Source organism: Musca autumnalis, unplaced genomic scaffold, assembly GCF_047663935.1.
Source record: "Musca autumnalis isolate F117 unplaced genomic scaffold, ASM4766393v1 scaffold_1, whole genome shotgun sequence".
Lineage (NCBI taxonomy): Eukaryota > Metazoa > Arthropoda > Insecta > Diptera > Muscidae > Musca > Musca autumnalis.
The window spans coordinates 4,217,700-4,240,120 of NW_027411644.1; the positions used below are offsets into that span (position 1 = coordinate 4,217,700).

General features: G+C 37.1%; 1 protein-coding gene and 2 long non-coding RNA genes across 3 annotated transcripts in view; 1 reads left to right on the forward strand and 2 right to left on the reverse strand.

Annotated features, from left to right (window-relative positions):
- tara (SERTA domain-containing protein 2 taranis) overlaps positions 1-22,421 on the forward strand; it is a 100,169-nt gene that overhangs the window by 37,452 nt on the left and 40,296 nt on the right. The gene's annotated exons all lie outside the window — the stretch shown is intronic.
- LOC141390312 (uncharacterized) lies at positions 14,170-15,344 on the reverse strand. Its single transcript, XR_012409322.1, has 2 exons — positions 15,047-15,344; positions 14,170-14,979 (listed from the first exon to the last, which is right to left on the reverse strand). It is a non-coding gene; the product is annotated as an uncharacterized lncRNA (long non-coding RNA).
- Positions 16,376-21,119, reverse strand: LOC141389627 (uncharacterized). Its single transcript, XR_012409131.1, has 2 exons — positions 19,699-21,119; positions 16,376-18,246 (listed from the first exon to the last, which is right to left on the reverse strand). It is a non-coding gene; the product is annotated as an uncharacterized lncRNA (long non-coding RNA).

The following is a 22,421-nucleotide window of genomic DNA, read 5'->3' on the forward strand; positions in this document are numbered from 1 at the left end:
TGTGGATACTTGGGAAGACATTAAAGTTTAGGTTAGGGTTTAAGGATGCTTAGCCATCAAATAGTCGGAGACAGTTGGTCCATTGTGTTCATCTTGGATAGAATGAAAAATATGATAATGATGAGGTAAAGATGATATTAAAGTCTTAGGAGTTATTCCTTGATTTTGTCATGCCATGATAGGTGATTGGCAAAATTAGAAAGTATAATGGGATTTATGTTTGACAGGAAGTATCTATCTAATATCTACCTAGCAATCGGTGTTTGTAACTAGGGGCGCCTACAAACTAGACGTTCGACAGTCTCTATCTCGTATGCATCTTCACATAGCCTACAGTAATCAATGTCACTGTAATCCCTTTTTTAAGTTAGAGATCTCATTTTAAAGTGACCCATGTAGCACATTGGTGGCTGGACAGATTTATCAACTGGTAGGTCAATAGACTGAGAGCAACTTCGAGCCATCTAGTACATCTGCTAATTTGTTTACCATTGTATTACAATGACGTATATACATATGTATGTATATCATGCAGAGCATTCCTGCAATCAAGAATAGCTCAAGAATATATGGTCCAGGACTTGAGAGCCTTGAGAGTTGCTTGACTGTGGACATATGTATGTATATAGTCACCGGTTCTGTAAGGTTGCCTTCAAGTCCTCTTACCAATTTTGCTGATTTCTTGATAGCACGAATATCTGCCTGAAAGACGCTACAGCTATCATTAAGATTAAATGAGGGTTTGAGTATTGGGTTCTCGTAGTAAACGCCTGCGCCAGTACCTTCTTCCTTCATCTTTTTTAATGGTAAGGGTGGTAAAAGAGAAAAGTGTCAAAATTGCTCTCTCATGAACATTTTTACCAGAAAAGTAAAGGAACGGAAAAACGGTAGATCTGGCAGCAATGTCAAAAAGAAATATAAAAAAATCAATTTTCGTCTTTTATTTCACAGTTTTTAATTTAGTTTTGTCAGCGTTCGACTTTTTCTTCTGTTTTTCGTCCATTTTCTTTTTCATTGTGAAATAATCGTCAAACAAAAGTCGAAAAATCAGTTCTGCCATTTTTTACCTGCAGAAATTTTGCTGGTAGCCTGTGGTAGAAGAGAAAGCCATTTTCACTCTCTCTTCACTCTCACTCTCTTAAAAATTGCTTCCAGTTTTGCCACATTTCGGGGTTAAGGAACGCTTTGCAGGTTAAAAATGGTAACAAATGTTACCTCAGGTAAGTAAAGGAACACAGCTATTTTCTATGTTAGAACATATTTTTATGGGTGGTGAGAGGATTTTTGTCAAGGAATTTTTTATGTACCTATGTGTCTGTTGTTGCTTTTCCTTTTTTCTATGCCTTTCAATAAACCACCACCATTTATAAATGTGCGTATATGTTTGAGATATCCAGTGAGCGCTTACTAAGAGCAAATGAGCATACATTTCAATGTGTTTTACATTGCAATTTACGCTCCCTTGCTCTCAGTAAGCGCCCACTGGTGCATGTGTTTGCTTTTTTTTCTGGTTTTTGGGTTTGTATTTGTTTCCACCCAAAAAAATATTTGTTTGCACCCAAACATATAATTTGTTTGTACCCAAACATATAAATTTTTTGCACAAAAACATATATTTGTTTGTAGGACCCAAACAAATGTTATGTTTGGGACTGATTGCACACAAGAAAATGTTTGCTGCAAAATATGTTTGGGACCTATGTTAGAGAGGCGTTTTTTCCTCCGTGCAGTAATCAGTATTGACGCAGTCCTTTGCATACAGTCCCCAACTTCTTGCTGAAGTAGAGTACAATAAGGCCTTTCTTTGTTCATTCCTGTGCCTCTGTTAACAGTTTTCCATCACGAATTGATGATCAATCTTTTCAGCGTTTCATCAATCCATTTCACTAGGATAGGTGAAATTCCTGTGTTGCTGAGAGCAGTATGGATGGATTCAAGATTCATATTATTGAAGGCCGAGTGACCGATTAGTTCAAGGGTGTATTTGGATAAAATCAAGGTCTAGCTGAAGAAGTAAATATGAATAGTTACATATCAGTCTTTGTTATCCGAAAAAGTCATTTATTTTGTTAAAAATTGTCATTAAAGTGCGTTGACTGTCATTCAAGACTGATAGTGTGTACTCCCCATTAGAAAATAGATTAATTTAGCGACTGAATTTGTACAACTTCCTCTCTCCATCCCCAATTACATCTGATAAAGGAACGTTAAAGGTTTAACCGTTACCGACCAAAAGCGGTAAAACTAAAACGCAAAATTATGAATGAAAAGTTGAAATTTAAGTTGACACCAATTGCGATATCGGTAGGGGTTAGCGACTACTTTTTTGGTCAGTAACACACCGAAAATTTTCGTTAATTATCGAAATTATAAGCAAATTAAAATTTCCATTTACCGATAATTCTGTCGTTAACTAGTTACAGAAACCCACTGCTGGTATTTCCTGTCGCTAAAAAAAAGATTTCAAACAAAATTTAAATACAAAACAAGAAGTGTTCCAAATGTAGTCGGCGTATATCGATCGAATCATATCGAAATTGTATTTCAACTTCTTTTTTTCGACTGAATCTTTTCTATGCTATGCACACAGCTCCAAATACAAGTCTTGTCATTTATACAAAAACAGTACGCGAGTGTGTGTGTGTGTGTTTGTTTCAGTGTTCTCCTTCCTTCGTTCGTTTGGTTTATTCGAGCTGTGTGTGTTATTTTTTCTACATCGCCGTCGTCTTTTTTCCATTATTCGAAAGACGAAATATGTCAGTGATAGAGCGTTGCGATAATGCTGGCATGGCATTTTTTCTTTTTTTTTCGAGCGTTTGCTTTTTGTGTTCATTCTATTGTGCGGTGAAAAACAAAAATGTACCCCGGCCCGATTCCTCCGCACACACTTCTGCTGCCTACCCACATTCACGTACGTCGTTGTAGCACACAAATATCTCTTGCCGTGCAAATGAACGACCGACTGTCCCATTGCCTGTGTCGTTTAGCCATACCTAAATGCGAGAGTCGTGTGTGTGTGGCTGTGTGTGTTCGTTGGTTTGTTAAAAGAAGCTAAACCTAGTGCGGGCGGGTGACTTCAGATGTTTTGTTGTCGAGTCGAGTTGGTTTTATTTGGCTGTTGTAGAGGGGATTTATTTTACGTTTCTTTTTTCATCATCGTTGTCTTCCTCTTCTTCTCTGGTTATGTCGACCGACTACTTCAGCATTGCTTTATTCAATTCCATTTAGAGTGAGTTGTTGTTGTTGCTGCTGATGTACTTTGTTATACTCCATGCGAATGAATACTTATCGTTGATGAGCGTGTGTGAGTAGGAGCTGTGTGCGTAAGCGGCGACTTGTTTATTTTCCATTCGCATTGTACGATGATGTTGCTGTTGGTGATAGTAATGGCAATGATGATGATGCGATAGCATTGGCTCTGGTGATAGTCAGTTGACGGCGATGACGATTGTGACGGGGTTCAGTTAAAATTCTAAAATTTCTGATAGAAAAGCTTATTCCGGTTTCTTTTATGCTTTACCGCCGTGTCAGGCGTTATGGACGGTTATAGTAGGTATGAACGTCAGTACGCCATTACACCTATTGTAGGTATGAGGAAACAACTTCTCATAATCATCATCATAATCACATCCACCTCGCCACCACATCGGAGTCATTGTCACCTTGCATCCCATTTCTATAACTGGCAATAGGTGCCGGTGGTGACAACAAATTTTAACTGATGTAGCTCTTCGCTACACTGTAATGGTGGTAATAACCCATGGCTGATGATGGCAGTCACTACTGGTGCTGGTGGTATTGACAACTCTGGGAGAGCTTAAAGTTATGCTGCTGTTACTGCTTTTTGTTCGTTCAACATTTTTTACAGCAACAACATCCGTAAATTTAACACAATTTGGGATACACGTCGTTGTTGTTGTTGCTGACTCCACTCCTGCCATGGCTGTTGGTTGGGTAATGCGTTGAAATGTTTCATTTTGTTGTTGTTTTTTTTTCTTTGTCAAGTTGGGAAACTAAACAAGCAGCAGCAACAACCTCGAAGCTACCGACAATGACAGACCAGCCAGTAACCAAACAACCGACCGAACGACCAACATACCAACCAACCAGCTAGCCAACTATCCAACTCAAGCCTCAATTGCTGTGTTGTGTGTTGTTATTCGTTATTCACAGGCATGGAAATAGCATTTTTTTGGATAAAAAGTTTACACTGGAGGAGCCATGAACTTTTTGGCTCTGTCGCACAAGAGACATGCATACAAATATACACAAATACATCAAGTATGGATGTTTGTATGTACATATGTACGTCCAATGCTGTGTATGCTGCTATCTGTGCAGGTTTGTGAATTGCCTTCCACCGAATTGCAATTGCCAGTGCCTCTGTGATGAGGCAGGCTGGGCAGATGAATGGATGGATGGATGATATTTAGTCGAATGGTTGCACCCAACATAGCCAAGATCGACATAACGTATTCAATATTCAATTTCGAATGTGGTTACTGGGTACTTGCCATGTACTCAATTACTTAAAAGGACCAACATCATACACATGTTCACATACAGTACACATAAACATACATATGTACATATCCATATACAGCGGACCGTTAAACTGTGCTATTTATCTGTAAAGTAGATGATAAATTTTGAGATGATATTGAGGTAATAGGGAATGAAAGAAATGTTTTTTGATTGATTCAAGCTCGAGGTCAGTTTTAAAAATATTTTATTTATTTATTATCAAATATTTCTCAATTTCTTGAATTGCATCTTTAGGATGTGATCTACAATAATTTTGATAATTTTAAAGAAAAACAATAATAACAAATATCATTAAAATCACAGAAGTTGCATATCAATGTAACAATAATAAGTATTATACCATAAATTATAATGATAGAAGTTAAAGGTGTCAGTCGGCTTTGCCGAGAGAGATATACCCACAGCCTGTGTGAATTGAAACTTTCATCTTTTGACAATATCAAATGTAATACCGACTGTACTTTTCCATAGGATCTTCGAACAGTGCACAATCGATCGTGCGCACAAATTTTACGAATATTTTCGATCTTTTGTTTAGGAGGTACCGCAAGGAGTGGACCGATATAACCCATCTTCGAATTTAAACTAACAGCCTGTTTCTGTATGTCGAAAGAAGAATGTGTGCGAATGAAACACGCCCGTTGATCCGTTCGAGATTTATCGTGCGCTCCAGCCAGATATACGGACGGACAGTGCTAAATCAACTTCAAATTGTCCGAAACGGATTTCGTCCAAACATACCTGGTGTCTAAAACCATTATTTCGATGAGGCACATTTTGCCAGTATGAAAGTGCTTTCATGTACACTCGTTAGCATAAATGCTGAGGGTATAAAAAAAATAAAAACCGATCGCCTATCACTCATTAAAAGAAATGGACAAACTTATGACATTTATCAGTAGTGCGATTCTCTAACACATTTTTTGAGTTACCGACAAATGTCGGTAAAATTAAAACGCAAAATTATGTATGAAAAGTTCAAATAAAAGTTTACAAACCTGTTGCTGTCGGTAAAACTTTACGACTACTTTCTTTTGGTCGCTAACTTACCGAAAAATTTCGTTAATTACCGAATTTATAAGCATTTTAATTTTAACGATTTTTGTCGGTAACTCAAAAAATGTGTTAGAGAATCGCACTACAGATATCGATAGATTTCTGAAATCTGAAATCATAGATTTCGAATGTGGACTGTCTTCTGTCGCATGTTTATGATTTTGACGTACGGATAGAACCAACAAAATCCTACATTTCAGCCAGCGGCTGCCACCTTAGTGCGTATGCCCGTGCCGGGGCGGAGGGCACATACGCATCCACCACACTCAAACTTATGTGAGTTGCAATATACACATGTATGTCGGGAGACAGTGTATGTCAGGGGTTGCTATAGAGTCGTCAAAGTGAGGGACTATGTTACTCCTTACTGCATGAGCACAGCCCCAGCGAGTCAGCGTCGTCATCAGGCACCCAACAGCAACCGCGCACACGTAGCATTTAACAATTTGCTCTGCTCCAATCTCGGCAAACGCCATAATTTTTGCCATTTTATTGCAATGGATTCTGAGAAAAGATCGAAAAAATAGTAGACATTATGAATCGGAAAAATTCCACGGTCCCTGCGGTATAGGAAACAATTTCAACAAAAAACTGCAACTTAAAACGTACTGGCGAAGTATCGCACTAAATGTGGATGTGGAGGACTAGTTTTCCTGTTTCACAAGTCTTTTCAGTACATACCTTTCGCTTGAGCCTGGCTCTAACGACATTTTAATGAGATGTATGGTGGTAGCAGTCACCATACTCTGCCGAAACAGAGTTCCTATACCTCCCGCCGATTAATAACTATACTCCGGGGCATAGGCCCAACATCAGGTCTTAGTTGTGGTAATCCGTCTTAGGTAGTGATCAGATTGATAGTTCTATGTTTTACACGCCATTTCCACATATATTGGTCGGGGACTCAACCAGAGCATGCTGAACAATAGAATAGTGTTGGTGGCACTCCACTTATCAAAAGTTGTTGATGCTGTCCGCACACCGGTTAAGTTTGAAATTTGTACGTTGAATTCAGGAACAAAAAGTCAAAGCATCGTAGAGCGCCGTGGAAATCGTTGCTTATGCAGGTGGTTGTACGATCATGGTGTCCCGTACCTGTCCACTAACACAAAGCTGCAGTTTCGGATCATTTCTATTTTAAAGGGGACACGATCCCAGTTAATGTCTCTTGCCAGTTAATGTCATTTTGCCAAGTCGTATAAGTTTAGCCGGAATACGAAATTCCCGAATTGGAACACACTTTACCGTTTATGGCTACCGTTTCAATCAATTGCTTCTTTTGAGCCCCTATTGTGGTTTGCTCCATAATAAGTAATAACTTAGTCTCTGTGAATTATTATTAATTTATACTTAAGTTGTTAATAAGAAACACTTTGTTTGGATTAAATTATTTCAATCGAATTATATGTATGTACATACTACTTATCGACATGTTACCATAGGTATCAATCTGTTCGACGGGTAATACATGCGCTGCTACATTTTCTTCAATTCATTGTCATGGCATCTTGCACCAGTTCTTTGTCATAGCATTTTGCACCAGCTCCTTGTCATGACATTTTGAACCAATGCTTTGGATCCGGATTTTCAACAATCAGGAATAAAATTTGCAGTTGAACTGATAAGAATACAATGCACATATGATTTCTATCACTAGTTGTTATTTTTCTTTATTTTGTATGTAATTTTCAAGATTATGTATTATATTAATCTGCCAAAATCGTATTTATCTCTTCCGATGGTTGATATTTCATTCTACTTGGGATTCCGTTTTTTCCAATATTCGGTGAATTATGTGGCAATCTCTGTACCCTGCTCATCATTTGGGAAATCTAGTATAAATTTGAATTCTGTTATATTATGTTTAAACAACTTATTCTGTAATAGTTAACAAAATGGTTTGGTGGTATCATTTATTCTTACATAGATGGCTTTTATTTTAAACAGAACATATTGTGCCATAAGCCAAACTAAGAATATGTGTATGTATTTCCAAACGCACCTATCTTTTATTTTGATTCTCCAACTTTGGATGTCATGTTTTGTGATATAATATTCAACTTGGTCTTTCCATTGGAATTTTTTCCTTTTCTCGGGTCGTATAACGTCAAATGGATGATATTTATATGTCGATGTGACATGGCCCAACCAACATAATCATTGTAGCTCAATACCGATGTCGTTTGGTGTTAAGCTCGTGGTTTATAGTAGTTCATACTTCTCCTTAGTATCCACAAATCGAACAAGTTTCCAACATAAAATATTTTTTCTTTTGTTTTAATTTAATTTAGATATTATTAATACTCGCATCTAAGACTATCGGCTATATTCCCCCTCTATTGCTGCACCCAATATCAAATTTATTACATCCTACACACCAAAACCTAAACTAAAATTCAGAATTCTAGTTGTATATTTTAGCAAACACCAAAAGGTTCAAAATATAGTTTAATTTAACACATCTCGAAGACATAAGGTCCATATCTCAATCATACACTCCAACAGAAATCCTAATTCTAAATATCAGGTTTCCAGCTCTATCCGTTCACCCAAATCCAAATTGTACCAAATTTAGTACCATTTAGTAATTTTCGTCCCCATAACCACGAATTTCCAAAACTGTCACCATATCCCAATTCTAACACTTCAACAATAATCTTAATTCCAAATGTCAGGTTTCCAGCTCTACCCGTTCAATCAAATCCAAATTGTACCAAATTTAGTACCATTTAGTACTTTTCGTGCACATAAGTACGAATTTCCAAAACTACATTCATATCTCAATCGTACACTCCGACAGTAATCTTAATTCCAAATTTCAGGTTACCAGCTCTGTCCTTTCACCCAAATTCAATTTGTACTAAATTTAGTATTTTTCGTGCACATAAGTACGAATTTCCAAAACTACCTTCATATCTCAATCATATGCTCCAGCAGTAATCTTATTTCCCAATTTAAGGTTTCCAGCTCTATCTGTTCACACAAATACCAATTGTACCAAATTTAGTACAATTTAGTGCATTTCGTAACCATAAGTTCGAATTTCCAAAACTACCCCCATTATGTATCAATTCTACACCTTAACAGTAATCTTAATTCCGAATTTAAGGTTTGCAGCTCTATCCGTTCCCCCAAATCCAAGCTGTACTAAATTTAGTACGGTTTAGTACTCTCGTGCACAGAAGTACGAATTTCCAAGACCATTCCTTTATATCAACATACTTTCCAACCTTGATTCCCTTACAAATTTTCTAGTACTTTTCGTACACTTTTAGTTCGAATTTCCAAAAACCCTTTGGTACATCTTTCCAGCTCTCCATCAGTGACCTTCATTTCAAATTGCAGAATTTTATCTCTTCCCGATTGTCAAATACAAAGGATACCATATTTAGAAACTTCTGGTATTTTTTCTACCCTTCTAGGACGAATTTCCAAAAACCCAGCCTTATCTCACCCCTACACACCAAGAGCAACCTACAGTCAAAATTTCAACTTTCTACCTCCAGCGGTTTGGTCTGGGCGATGATATGTCAGTCAGTCAGCCACTCACTCATCCCTAATAAGATCACTCTTCTGACTTTTATTTTCATTTTAACAATTACTCTTGCAAGTAAACAATTATTCGGGTACATGATTATTTGATAATTTATTGTAGGGTACTTATCAATTTATTTGAACTTATGAAAATATTATGACAAAGATCGGATCTTTCAAGACTTCAATTGCACTCAAGAAAATTCGATGACGACTCCATTCGAACTCATGATAACTCAATGAGAAAGATCGGATCTTTCACGACTTCATTTGAATTCATGATGATTTCAATTGAAACCACTTCCATTTAATTTTGCTGGATCAGTTATTGCTAGTGCATTTTATACCTGATGCTTACTTTTTGTGTATTCTGCGTTTCAAATGCTCAACAGTGATATTCTGGAGTGCAATACTTCGCATTAATTCTGTATCATTGCGAATAGAATGCTTAAGACATTTACAAAGCAACCGACGTTTCGGAAGTCAGCCCATGTTTCACTTCTCTTTCATATAACACTTTCGCTGAGTCCGTTAATTTCCGCTTGCTTGATCTGGCGACAACCAGCAATCAATACAAATACACTGCAACATTTTTATGCAATCTTCTGCAAACAATTTGAACTGAGGATTTTTTAAGTACAGAGGCAAACGAGAAAACCCCTAGTTGGGTTTTGTTGTGTCAGATCCAGCTTGGATTTTATAGCCCCATCTAAACATGGTTAAAATTGACTTTTTGAAGAAATTCGGGGATATATCTCTGAAAACACTGCGAATCTTCTACTGACCTATGAAGCAAATTTGTAGATAAGTACAAAAATAAAATATTTGAAGAAATAATGAACTCGAAAAACTACATTTACTGCCTCAAATTGTAATAACTCCAAAACTTTTAAATTTTTCTTAATGTTTTCTTTTTAAAAAATATTGGCTGGAATGTAATACAGAACTCTCAGAACATGCCATTGTTGTAAAATGCCTCTATCAATCATGTGGTAAAGTCCCAAATACGAGAATAAACTGTTCGTGTGAACAGCGTTTGAAATACGTGTTGTAAAAGATATTATACCAAATACCGCTGAAACAGCATGAAATAAGCATTTTAGATTTTCAGAATGTTCTGAAGAATTGCTGAGAACACTATTTGGAAGATTTTGCAAAAGGATTACATGGTTCAACTCCCAATAGTTTAGGTGACACCGACCGGAATTCTAGAAATTATGTAAAGTTTTCTATATTTTATCGATTTTGAAGCCCTAGATGAAGTTTTTCTTGTGTGGTCTGTTCAACAGATAAGTTCTACTAGTTTAGGGCTACAATAGTGCTAAAGACAGCAAGGGCAAGTTCCTGTTCGTTTCTGATATAAAGTCGCGATAAATGCAAAAAACATTAGTTTTAGTTCGGTTTAGATGATAAAATCCGGACTTGATCTGACAGGACAAAACCCAACTAGGGTTTTTGAAGTCTTAATATGTACTTTCAAAAAATTCATATTGAATGTTCCGCCAAAGTCTGGACATAGTGTAAGTCAGACTCTTATATCTATATACATATATAAAGTAGAAAAATGTTTGTATGTTTGTTTGAAATTTATGAACTCAAAAACCGCTGAACCGATGTTGCTGAAAATTTCAGGGTATATTACTACATGGCCTGAAAGTAACATAGGCTATAAAAAGTTTTGAAATTCGGCTCAGTTCCGGAGACATAGCATAAGAATCGGAGGTACCTCCAAAAAATGTAAACTTTATATGCAAATATCTATAAAACGTTTACAGATACAGTCTCATAATTTTGGATGTGAGAAGGAATTTGGTCTAGAAATAAATTTGCCAAATTATGTTGAAATCGGTTCAGTTTAGGATATAGCTCCCATATATATTTTCGTCCGATTTCATGTATTTTATGCACCAAACACGCTATATATACCCGATTTTAATGAAAGTTGGAATGTGCGACGAAAATTGGCCTACAAATAAATGTGTCAAAGTATATTTTACCTTATTCGGGATAGCGAAGCGCATGATAATAAGATATTGATAATTTTGTTCAATTTAAAATGTTTGAATTTATGAGGCAAAGATTTTAAATTGTTTTCTTCGGTCAGCTGAACGCAGATGTGATGGATACATTAAAATGCGATTATCTCAAAATGTGAAAATGGCGTATGGAACACTTAGGCATGCCACAGACTATATATATGGACATACATATAACACAAAGTGCATTTTATTTAAAATTTTGTAATGTATAGTATGTTTACTAATAACCGGAATTTATAAACCCACTGGGCTTAGAATGTCAATTCCATTTAACAAATGTTAAATTAATCCTCGTAAAGAAAGTTAACGCTGCAAAAAACTATAATACAAACAGGGTATTATGTTATAATTTATGTAAAAAATCTAATCATACGTTTACATTAAACCATATTATTTAAATAGCAGCAATGAGCTTTTACTAATTTACATTAGCTTTGTTCCAGAACTAGAAAGTTTGTACTATTTTTGTCACTTTTACAACTTTTGGCGAAAAAAGCCGTTTCCGTACCTCAAAATGTTGAGAAATGTTCACTTCTCTTAAACTTTAATGGCACTAAATAGCGTTCTATTTAGAAACTTTTTACACGACAAAATTTGGATTGCTGTCATTTGATAGGTTTATATTTTTTGACATTTTTACGTTTCACAGTTCGCTATTTCATTACCTTTACAGTTAACAAAAGTACGGGAACACACACAATACATTGTTAATATATTTAATACATTTTCAACTGTGCAAAACCCCTTCAGAGTAATGTAGGTGACATTTCCTGAGGATTTCAGGCGTGTAAAACTTTTTTTACAAATCGTATCGTTAGTCACACGCCTTTCGGACTTATTTAAAGAAGGGAGGTTCCATATCATTGATCTAATACGAAACGGGGTGCCCTCACTGATATTACTGATATTACAGAAATAGGATGTTAATTGGAAATAAAAAAGAGGATAATGACAAAATGTAAGAAGTATTTCTAAAGATTCAACAAGAACTTATTTCGTCTGATGAAGAAGCTGCTAATTTTTATTACGATAACTATTTTTCATTTGTAATATCAAAAAAATAATAATAAAAAATAAAAATTAGTAGGTTCTTGCAGTTCTGGAACAGACCATATGAGATAGTTGGTTGTACTCGCTTTCAATTTTCTGACTAAATTTTCATGATCGACCAAATCAAATGACTTTGATTCCGTCTAGAGACCAGCATCAGTTTTTTTTACATTCACAATCATCATCCACAGTCTTTAGGATATCTGCTGTGAAAATTCAGAAACATTCAAGAACTAAACAGTTTCACTCACTATCAGCTAGAATTACATACATACAGTGAGCGTCAAAATAAAGTTTTCAGGTCTCAACATTTTTTTGATTGCAAGTACTTTATGGATTTGTAGTCTAGAGACTTCAATGAGTGATCCGTGAAGTCTCCTGTGTGTTCAGGGGGTCCATGACAGTGACGAAGTGAGGATAAATGGCTTGTATGGGTTTCGGGATATGAGAACAATACCTTCCACCTTTATTGACATGATATTAAGGAATATAGAGGAATGGAGCTAATACCAAAGGTTTACGTAACGTATGGGCAGGGATCTGAAGCATTCGCCCATATTTATGAATAACATGCTGCTATATTTGACTCTTATGTACATCGGATCACTCTTTGAAATCTCTAGACTTCAAATCCATTGAGTACTTGCCGAAAAAAATTCGACAGAAAGTTAAATAGAGGCCTATTTTATGCCAAAATTACACGAAAGCGGTACCACGGGTCCAATGGGAGGAAATATCACCGGATTACACTAAAACACTCGTTGATTTATTGTTTGGAGGCTTGGATGTAATAAAAATAAATTCAAAAGCCAAATTATCCCTTCATTTTGTTAAAGAATAAACAAATTCTTGCGTTTGGTAAAAGTGTAAACATTCTTTTGACACGTCAAATTTTGGGTTATTTTGTTAATCTTCGTTTATTCCCTAATAAATCGGTGGAAGGACCTGTTGTTGTGTGCCGAATGCTGCTTTAAATTAAAGGCCTGTTCATGGCTGGTCTATTATGGGTTGCAATAACAAGTCTTTCACGAAATGTCGTAGCCGATCGCAAAAAATATTCTCTCAATTGCAATGAGATTTCCTCGGGTTTTTGCTTCTGACAAGGTTACTCTCTCGTAGATAATTAATCCAATCGCAGCAACATCACAAACTCTCACCCAATTATTATCACTTGCCAGAAAGCAAACGAATGAACCTGCATTGCCCGACCGGCCATAATACAAGATTATCTCAATGAGAAAAATCTCAAAAGTTTCTTCCTCTTCTTCTTCTATCAAGTCAGCCAAATTTAATGCTGCTGCATGTAAATGAAATTTCTCAATTTTTTAGACCAACTACAATAACAAAAGCGGCTGTTAACGATGACAATTCTGATTCATGTCGAACGAACGAAAGAACTCATAACGTCGATGTTGTTGTTGTCGCCCCCAATATCCACATTCTCATCAAGCGGCAGCATTAAGTCCGTGCGTCATTCGTTTAGTCAGCCAGTCAGTCATCCAGCCAGCCATCCAGCAATATAAGACGACTACAATTTTAGTTTCGTTTGTTCTGCTCGACCGTTTGTTGGAGCAAAAACAATAAACAAATGATTCGATTTTACCTCGAAATGTTAAAGTACCTAAAAGTATCTTAATTCTTCTTTACTCAGTTTGTTGTACGGCGAACGTTGATAGTCGTCATCACCATCGTCGTCGTCGGCACAAAGAAAATTATATTTTGTTGATATTTTTCAACCCACAAGTCTTTCTCTTTTTTGCTGTTGTTTTTCAAATCCAACTCAACAATATTTTGTATTCGTATGCCCCGACTAAGTATAACGAAAATGAAACGAACAAAAAAACCCAAACCAACCAAACGATGGATGACAACACAAACAGCAACAACACCAACGGCAAAGGCTGCACGTATCTACCCATGGTTTAAGTACAACAACTGAAATCTGTTGTTTTTTTATTTTTTGTATTTTTTGCTTTACTTCTCTGAACATTCATTAGTTTGGGTTTTTGTTGAATTTCATTCCCACATTTCGTAGCATTTACACAAGATATGGTCGTCGTTGTCGGTTGACTCGACTCTGTGCAATGTACGGAAGAGTGTGTATGGGTGTGTGTGTGTTTCTGTATACACAGAACCAGACCGACCGACAGTCATTTGGGGTGACACCGTTGTGCAAACAGACAAAAAGCGAACAGGCGGGTGAGACGACAGGGCCAATGTGTTGTGTTGTTTTTGTTTCAACATTCATTCGATTGCTACACTCACTCCGGCTAGCTCGTAGTCATTGTCGTAATCTACGGCTGTGTGTGTGTATCTGTGTGCCTGAGTTGAATTACCACCACCATCCATCTATCCGTTCGTTCGAATTCATATCTGAATGTTTGCTCACTTACTCTCTGTGTGCCTGTGTGTGTGCGTGTGTATGCATCCATATAAAATGTATATAAACATTTTTGTAGGTTATGTGTATATAACAGAGTTTCAAAATGAGGCGGCGGCGGCGTCGCTTTCGTACATACTACTCATTTCATTCTGTATGGTATACGACGACTCGGTAGTTCGGGCGTTCATCGTTTGCTCATCATCATCACAACGGCACAGCTCAGAGGGCACACAAAAATGGAAGAGAAACTCTGTGTGAACAACAAACCGAACGCCGAACATTCAACATTCGAGTTGTGTGTATGAAGTGCAGATGTGGACGAAAGGGAAGCAGGGAATAAGCGGTGGAGAGGCGGCTTGGAATGAAGTGTATCTACAAAAACAAAAAATGATTAAGCGAACGTTGTCGTTGAGTCGAGGCAAATGACTGGCGTTCCCACAGTTTGCCTGATGACTGGATGACGGTCTGGCCGGTCGATGGTGCTTGTGTTGCTACTGCTACAGCTGGTGATGATGATGGTGGTGGTGGTGGTGAGTCAAGCAAGGGAAAAGTAGAGAACATTTTTTGCTTGGAATGTTACAATAATAAAAGTAGCAGCAACCAACCAACCAGCCAGCTATCCAAGTAAAACTGTTCTGTAATGGCAATAAATGCTGAGCCCAGCTCCATGGTAAATTAATGTACAGTGATGCCTACACTATTCTCCAAAAAGCGTACATAATATTAAATTGTAGTATTGATGTCGATGGCGCCATCTATTTAATTAATCTCCATAGTACATCCTCTCTAGAAAAGATGTAATAATTTTCTATTTTCAATTTACTCCTTCGTCATAATAGCTGAACTTCAAAGAGAAAAATATCACTAAAAATATTTCAGTTTTGGCTTGAGGTCATACAAAAAATAACGTGATTTTTTTTTTTTTTGAAATTTTGCCTATTAGGGCGAAGATCATTTTAATATTAATATTTATTAATTTACCGTTGGAGTCAAGCTTCATAATCGAGTTTCTGAGATAAAGACCAGATCAGTGAAAAAGGTTTGTTTTTGCCTTGTTTAGATGAGGCCATATAATCCAAACCCGATCTAACAACGCAAAACATAACTAAGTCCTCAGTATGTTATTTCTGAATATGTTCTTTAGCCAAAAGGTTTGAACTTTTGTGAGGGAGGAAGAAGTGGACACCACATTGTCCATATTGGAATTTAACGTATCTAAGTTTGGAAGAACGATTACGATGTGCAAAGATTGCACAAAGTCGAGGACTTGCTATAAAATTTCGATAAAAATTATACTGTCGTAATATGAGCCGAGAGGACTACCCAATTTCAAAACGATCCTAGACATCTGCCTAAACAACTCATTTGCTAATAACTTTAAAATTGGTGTGGTATGTACCAGAAGGAGTGGGCCGGTATAGTCCATATTCGAGGCTCATCTTTGCCTGGAAGAAATATTACGATGTGTAAAGTTTGGACGAAATCGGGTTCTCCTTCAGAGAGTTGTAGTGCGTACCATTTCAGCGAATATTTTTGAATTTTTGTAGGGAAGGAGCAAAATATTACGACCGACAAATTTTGGACAAAATCGGTTGATCTGTTCGAGAGGTTTCGTGCACTCGAGCCAGACATACATAGCTAAATCGACTTCAAATTGTCTGAAACGGATTTCGTACAAACATACTTGGGGTCTAAAACCAGTATTTACTAATAGACTACGAGGAGGGGAACTAGAAAAGTTTCTGGCCTAATAATGAAAACTCAAATATTTATGATCAAAAATAGTTTTATTGTTTTTCAAAGTATTTTTTATTGAGACACCTCCAAAACAGGGTTTCTGAACGCTGATGCTGTTCTTCTGGCGTCGAAAATCGTTGACCACACCTTTTTTTCTTGACATGCTGGTATCATATGAAGTCATTGGATCCCCAGTCATGGCTGTATGGCGGATGACCCATCAATTCCACGTTTTGTCCGGCTAAACAGGCGCTGGTTTGAATCAAGGTGTGAATTAGGGATACGTAAAATCGTTTTCGGATAATCGATTATTAGCCGCAAAATTTCTAAAAGTCGTAGTCGACTATTGACTGTGCGAAAACCGGAAAATCGATTTTTCTTAATCGACTTTCGAAAGACGGAGTCAACTATTATTCGTAGTCGACCATTAGTCGTAATCTATTATTATTCGTAGTCGACTATTAATCGTGGACCACTATTAGTCGTAGTTGAACATTGGGTGTGCTAAAACCGCGTAGTGGACGGTACTTTTTTATTCATATATAAATACATCATGGATCGCATCTACGACACTAGCCGATTATAATCGGTTTTCGGTGGTTAACGAATAATCGAAAGTCGACTTTTAGTACACTCTCAAATAATCGACTAACCGAAAATCGAGTTTTAAGTTTTTCACGAAAACCGTATAATCGAAAAACCGATTATTGAATTCCACTGCGTATCCCTAGTGTGAGTGCTCGCATTGGCATGTTGCAGAATGATTCGTCTTCTCTTGTTTGTTTTTCGAATTTCTTAAAAGACTTCAAGCAAACAAATTGTAGTGTACCGCTCAAAATTAACCGTCTTATATATCTCAAGCCGTATAGTCGCCACACTGTATGTTTTGCCGAAGAAACCATTTGAGTCGAAGTGATTCTTACATGACCAAGTTTCTTTGGATTTGGTTCGCTTTCGAAGACCTAAACGGTCGATTACTGTTTTGATTCGGGCTGCTAAGCATAGATCTAGGATTCGTCGTCTGAGACGATCTTATAAACGTCGATTGAAGCACGGCGGTCGCATTTATTGCACAAATCGAGCGATTGTCAAATTTTGCTGGATCTAAGGAGAAAAACTCATTTTTGCTGCCACGTGTTCATGCAATATCTAGTGTTAGTTGATGGAAGAAATGCCCAAAGATGCCCTTATTTCACGGTATATAACATGGCGATCTTGAGTTATTCGTTCACTCGCGGCTTAATTATTTTCCGGCACAACGCCAGTTTTTGGACGACCCTCAAAACCTTCCTTTTATAGCAAGTGTCGGCCACGATTGAATTCATTAACCGAGCTTTTCATAGTGCTATAGGCTGGTCCTTTACCGACATACAAAGATTTGATTTGATCGATGCACTCTTGCCGTGATTATCCACGTGGAAAGTTATGAAAAATGATCGGACGTTCACAAGTGAATTCCATTTTTTTTGCACAGTGATTTTTTGAAGTCACTGTAAACAACACAACACACCCCTCAGTAATGTTGGCGACATGTTCTGAATATTTTAGCCATGTAAAACTTCTCTAGAAGTGGTGTCTTAAGACACACCGTTCGGACTCGGCAATAAACAGTAAGTCCCATGCCATATGAATCGGGGTGCACTTATTGATATGATATGAGAAGTCTCCCTTGTCCCGCCTGGGATGTGTGTGAAACAATTATTATATTATTTATTATACCAGCCCCAGATCTCAAGAAAATGCAAATATTATTAACTCGAGGCTCTTTTAAATCTGCTGAACGGTTACAGTTTGGACTACATCTTCCATTTTTGGCTGTTATGGACCTATTAGTCTAAACATATCTGTTCCAAATCTCGCCCAAGAAACTCCAATAGAGATTTTCGGTTGTCCTGAAATAATCTAAAAAATTTTGTAAATACAGAGAAATTAGAAAAATATAAAATTTAATAATACTTCAGTATTTTAAACATTTTTAGCAAACAAATATTTTTATTTTCCAGAAAATTGTCCTAAAAGTACGATGAATGTCATTCAAAAGTGATAGTGTGTAATGTCCTATACGGGGCAGTATACTCTTATGTACATTAGGGATATAACTTTTTGCACTTTTTTGCAAATATCAAAAATACCACCACATAGCCGTGTAGAGCATGGAAAACTATTATGAAATACGGTGTTAATTTTTCTCTATCGCGAAAAAAGTTTCCGCACCAAATGCATTGAAGTTCCGTAATGCATTTTTTAATTTTATCTGTTATAACAAAATATTTGCTTTTCATTAAAATTTTTATTTTTTTGTAATCTAATTTAAAATCATTATCAAACCGTTCTGGACCAATTTGTTCTCAAATCGCGCCATTTCGGAGCATATTAGGAAATTTTGACACTATTGCAATTTTTGGTTTTTCTTTATAAACTCGTGAATTTTATGTTTATATTTTTTGTACCTATCGGACAAGAGAATATGGTGTCATTTGCAACAAATTCGCGAAAGTTACAGACCGTTTTTATTGACTGCCTGTGAGAATTGTATTTATTTTCTATAAATATTTATTCAAACAAAGCAAATTTAAAATTTTAAGTAGAAAAAATATCAAAAGGGTTTCAGTAATCACAGTCGGCGCGGAAACTTTTTTCACCGAATCGATCTTAGAAACGCGTTTTCATTATTAGGACAAAATTCGCCACATGGTACTGGTGTTATATTTTTGTAGAAAACAAATACGATTCTCACAGGCAAAGTCAACAAAAACAGCCTGTAACTTTCGCGAATTCGTTGCAAATGACCCCATATTCTCTTGTCCGATAGGTACAAAAAATATAAACATAAAATTCACGAGTTTATAAAGAAAAACCAAAAATTGCAATAGTGTCAAAATTTCCTAATATGCTCCGAAATGGCGCGATTTGAGAACAAATTGGTCCAGAACGGTTTGATAATGATTTTAAATTAGATTACAAAAAAATAAAAATTTTAATGAAAAGCAAATATTTTGTTATAACAGATAAAATTAAAAAATGCATTACGGAACTTCAATGCATTTGGTGCGGAAACTTTTTTCGCGATAGAGAAAAATTAACACCGTATTTCATAATAGTTTTCCATGCTCTACACGGCTATGTGGTGGTATTTTTTTGGTTATAGCCCTAATGTACATATGTACATACATATGTATGTATGTATTTTGTATATAATACTCCTTTTTCATGAGACCATTTTCAATTCAATTGGCATCACTGGCTGGGAAGAGTGTGTGTGCCTTGAAAATTAGCAAAAATGATTCGTTAACTTTATGTGGAGATGGGAGAGTTATAAATGTTGGTTGATTGTTACAGAGTGGTTTGTTATACCGTTCGTCTACCCGTCTGTCCATTTGTCGTTTCTGATACGAACAATAGCAGCAACAACAATAACAGCAACTATTAGAATGATATTTAAAACCAACTGCATGAACAACAACATCGGATAAATTTTGTTATTTTCACTTCTCACACAGAACAACCAACCAACCAACCCACCGTCCCCGGCAAGTCAGTTAGAAGAGCTCTGTTGTGTTCACTTGAACTCGCATACCGACCGACCAACCAGACCAACAAAACGTAGCAAATATTTAAAAACCTTAATTTTTTCCAACAAACGAACGAACCGAACAACGCCAACTGCTTTGGCAGCGACAGTAGAGAAAACTATAATGAGAACGGAAAGAAATAAAAAAGTTGCAAATGGAAATTTTGTTATAATGGAACCCCCTTCTCTTTCTTATGAACGAACGAACAACAATGATGTCGGACGACAAACGATGTATTAGACAGAAGAAGTAAGAAGAAGAAGAAGAAGAAGTCGATGCAATCCAACTTCTTAAATTCACAACATTCGCAACTCAACTGGTTTAAACTTCACTGGCATGGCGCTCTTCTTTATTGTTATTATTAATATTGTTGTTGTTGTATGATGTTCCTCTTCATAATTTGGTGGAAGGCCACCAAGCAGCAGCAACATATTCCGTTGTATTATTGCCCAGTGACTAGCTAGTCGTTGGTTGCTGTGAGATTTAAGTCGGTCGTATTTGTGGATGCAACTGCTTGTGATACTGCCAGTGATGGCCTTAATGTCGTTATAGTAGCTCCAGCTACATTTTGACTTCACAGAATTCTTCTTTATTATTTTTTGGAGAAATGCTACATTCGACATTTGGCATCCTTCGAACGAACTACATATTTTAAACAGGACAGCAAGTTTTCATCTACTCGCCAGCTACTAACACTAAGCAATTTAGGGCGAAATAAAATTACGACTTGCAGATACAGTCAATTTCAAAAAATGGACCCGATGGCTTAGCCTTGGCGACAAATACAGAAACGATCTCTCAGATACCCGACATTGAACATTGGTAGCAGTGTTAGGATAGTAGGGAGTAGAAACCATCCATAAAATGATCTAGCGACGGCCTCATTAGATCGGTGGCTTGATGATTTATGGGCCGATTCCGTACAGCGAGTCGTGTCGCGTTGCCAGTTGCAATTTTTCCATTACGTATGGCAAAAGTCGCACGACGACGTCAAATTTTGTCGCCGTAATGTTCATTTTCCGGCGACAACAAATTAGCTGTCGCCGTTCATTTTTACTAACGAATAAAAATAAAATAAAAAAAAAAAATAAAAATAACTTGTTATCGACGATTATTTTCTATCGCTGTACGTAGTGCATTTTTTAAATTTTGTCGCAGAGACGATAGACCACGCGACATGACTCGCCTCGCTGTACGGAATCGGCCCATTATATTAGCACCATATCTGTCAAACTTTTTGACTGATTCGATGGGATGTAACCACATATCTACTGGAGTTAGTTGAGTGGGATTAGCAGGGCAGTTGAAAAGGTGCAGTGCGGGCCTGTGCCGCATGCTGGGCAGATGTTTTGCACGGTGTCATCGATCCTTGCCCTATATAAATTTAGATGACTGCACCATCACGAAGGGAGTTTAGCCAAAACTACTCTGGTTTGTCGTGGCAGCTGAAGCTCACCGCATTCACACGATATTCACTGCGACTGCATCCGTGTGAATGTTATTTAAACCTGTAACGTTGGACCTCTCTTTCTAGATCATGAAGATTCCTCCTGACATGACTGGGTGAGGGGGGTCCTATCCACAATACGGCAATGGCGCTCAAGGTAACATAACTGTAACGAAAGCTTGCCATTGTGTTGTTGTACTGGAAGAATATTTGGAGGCACCCTGTTGCAGTTCTCAGGGTGGCGTTCGGGCAGGTTTAAATATTTTTCCATCGCTTTGCACTTATATTCGCGTACCAAACTAGTGCCAAGTTGCTTAGCAAGGTCAGCAAGGTTTCTTTATCTGCACCCCATGTGCTGGCGGCTAGGGTCTTCAGGGCATTACATCCTACAGCTCAACTTGTCGCAGATAGGTTTGACATGTGGGGACGATATAAACACAATTCGACAGCACGAATGTGACACCTAGAATTTTGGGGTTGTCTGTGGTCAGAATTCGACGATGACATTGAACTCTTTTCACACCTCTCTCGTCCATGTGGTGAACAGAGTGGCCGTAGATTAAGTGGCGGATATTTGCATATTCCTCGCGTGGAAGAAGGTGGTAAGATCAATAGGAGTTCAGCCTTTCACATATGACATCAGGGAAGGTACCTGAGCCCAATATCGTACAATCATCCGCATACGTTACGATCCCAATGCTGTCTGGAGAGGGCAGAATACAGGAGAGGTAGTTTTGGAGATATTACCACACCTATGGGAACATATTTCTACCAGAAATAGATTACGTTCGAATATGGACTATATTGGTCCACTCCATCGGGTACCTCCCACACAAAATTTCGGAAAAGTGTAGTTTAATACCTGCTAGTTTTTTTCTTCATTTGATTTTCTTGTTTGCAAAAGGGTGTTCTCGTTCCCTTATTACGAAGTTGCAAATTTTTTTTTGAGGGGGAAGTTGGTTCTTTCTGAAAAAATGAAAGCTGAAATCCCCCTATCTCTTGAACTCCTTGTGACCGTGTTTACAGCGATATTATGTTTTTCGTCCATTCCTTCAAGT